A 3,007-nucleotide genomic window follows, 5' to 3' on the forward strand; every position below is an offset into this window, starting at 1 on the left:
TCACACCAGGGGTACCTCAGGTTCGTTGTACAAAACTGTCACTATCAGTTTCAGACGCTGCCGTTCGGATTGTCCACGGCACCTCAGGTCTTTACAAAGGTAATGGCCGAGATGATGATTCTTCTTCGAAGAAAGGGCGTATTAATTATCCCATACTTGGACGATCTCCTAATAAGGGCAAGGTCCAGAGAACAGCTAGAGATGGGATTAGCACTGTCTCAAGAAGTGCTAAAACAGCACGGCTGGATTCTGAATATTCCAAAATCCCAGTTAATGCCGACAACTCGTCTGCTGTTCCTAGGGATGATTCTGGACACGGTTCAGAAAAAGGTTTTTCTCCCGGAGGAAAAAGCCAAGGAGTTATCCGAGCTTGTCAGGAACCTCCTAAAACCAGGAAAGGTGTCTGTACATCAATGCACAAGAGTCCTGGGAAAAATGGTGGCTTCTTACGAAGCAATTTCATTCGGCAGATTCCATGCACGAATTTTCCAGAGGGATCTGTTGGACAAATGGTCAGGGTCGCATCTTCAGATGCACCAGCAGATAACCCTGTCTCCAAGGACAAGGGTATCTCTTCTGTGGTGGTTGCAGAGTGCTCATCTATTGGAGGGCCGCAGATTCGGCATACAGGATTGGATCCTGGTGACCACGGACGCCAGCCTGAGAGGCTGGGGAGCAGTCACACAAGGAAGAAACTTCCAGGGAGTGTGGACGAGCCTGGAAACGTCTCTTCACATAAACATTCTGGAACTAAGAGCAATCTACAATGCTCTAAGCCAGGCAGAACCTCTGCTTCAAGGAAAACCGGTGTTGATCCAGTCGGACAACATCACGGCAGTCGCCCATGTAAACAGACAGGGCGGCACAAGAAGCAGGAGTGCAATGGCAGAAGCTGCAAGGATTCTTCGCTGGGCAGAGAATCATGTGATAGCACTGTCAGCAGTGTTCATCCCGGGAGTGGACAACTGGGAAGCAGACTTCCTCAGCAGACACGACCTTCACCCGGGAGAGTGGGGACTTCATCCGGAAGTCTTCCACATGCTGGTAACCCGTTGGGAAAGACCAATGGTGGACATGATGGCGTCTCGCCTCAACAAAAAACTGGACAGGTATTGCGCCAGGTCAAGAGATCCGCAGGCAATAGCTGTGGACGCGCTGGTAACGCCTTGGGTGTACCAGTCGGTGTATGTGTTTCCTCCTCTGCCTCTCATACCAAAAGTATTGAGAATTATACGGCAAAGAGGCGTAAGAACGATACTAGTGGTTCCGGATTGGCCAAGAAGGACTTGGTACCCGGAACTTCAAGAGATGATCACGGAAGATCCGTGGCCTCTACCTCTAAGGAGGGACTTGCTTCAGCAGGGTCCCTGTCTGTTTCAAGACTTACCGCGGCTGCGTTTGACGGCATGGCGGTTGAACGCCGGATCCTAAAGGAAAAAGGCATGCCGGAAGAAGTCATTCCTACTTTGATTAAAGCAAGGAAGGAAGTAACCGTGCAACACTATCACCGCATTTGGCGAAGATATGTTGCGTTGTGCGAGGATCGGAGTGCTCCGACGGAGGAATTTCAACTGGGTCGATTCCTACATTTCCTGCAATCAGGATTGTCTATGGGTCTCAAATTGGGATCTATTAAGGTTCAAATTTCGGCCCTGTCGATTTTCTTTCAAAAAGAATTGGCTTCAGTTCCTGAAGTCCAGACTTTTGTTAAGGGAGTGCTGCATATACAGCCTCCTGTGGTGCCTCCAGTGGCACCGTGGGATCTCAATGTGGTTTTGGAATTTCTAAAATCTCATTGGTTTGAACCACTAAAAAAGGTGGATTTAAAATATCTCACATGGAAAGTGACCATGTTACTAGCCCTGGCTTCGGCCAGGAGAGTGTCAGAACTGGCAGCTTTATCTTACAAAAGCCCATATCTGATTTTCCATTCGGACAGGGCAGAACTGCGGACTCGTCCGCATTTTCTCCCTAAGGTGGTGTCAGCATTTCATCTGAACCAGCCTATTGTAGTGCCTGCGGCTACAAGTGACTTGGAGGACTCCAAGTTACTGGACGTTGTCAGAGCATTAAAAATATATATTGCAAGGACAGCTGGAGTCAGAAAATCTGACTCGTTGTTTATATTGTATGCACCCAACAAGATGGGTGCTCCTGCGTCTAAGCAGACGATTGCTCGTTGGATCTGTAGCACAATCCAACTTGCACATTCTGTGGCAGGCCTGCCACAGCCTAAATCTGTAAAGGCCCACTCCACGAGGAGGGTGGGCTCATCTTGGGCGGCTGCCCGAGGGGTCTCGGCATTACAACTTTGCCGAGCAGCTACGTGGTCAGGGGAGAACACGTTTGTAAAATTTTACAAATTTGATACTCTGGCTAAGGAGGACCTGGAGTTCTCTCATTCGGTGCTGCAGAGTCATCCGCACTCTCCCGCCCGTTTGGGAGCTTTGGTATAATCCCCATGGTCCTTTCAGGAACCCCAGCATCCACTAGGACGATAGAGAAAATAAGAATTTACTTACCGATAATTCTATTTCTCGGAGTCCGTAGTGGATGCTGGGCGCCCATCCCAAGTGCGGATTATCTGCAATAATTGTACATAGTTATTGTTAACTAATTCGGGTTATTGTTTAGGAAGCCATCTTTCAGAGGCTCCTCTGTTATCATACTGTTAACTGGGTTTGATCACAAGTTGTACGGTGTGATTGGTGTGGCTGGTATGAGTCTTACCCGGGATTCAAAATTCCTCCCTTATTGTGTACGCTCGTCCGGGCACAGTACCTAACTGAGGCTTGGAGGAGGGTCATAGGGGGAGGAGCCAGTGCACACCACCTGATCGGAAAGCTTTACTTTTTGTGCCCTGTCTCCTGCGGAGCCGCTATTCCCCATGGTCCTTTCAGGAACCCCAGCATCCACTACGGACTCCGAGAAATAGAATTATCGGTAAGTAAATTCTTATTTTTTCTCTCCAGAGCTGCAGAGACGCTGGTCCTACCTCATCACTGCT

The sequence above is a fragment of the Pseudophryne corroboree genome, chromosome 6, assembly GCF_028390025.1.
Source record: "Pseudophryne corroboree isolate aPseCor3 chromosome 6, aPseCor3.hap2, whole genome shotgun sequence".
Lineage (NCBI taxonomy): Eukaryota > Metazoa > Chordata > Amphibia > Anura > Myobatrachidae > Pseudophryne > Pseudophryne corroboree.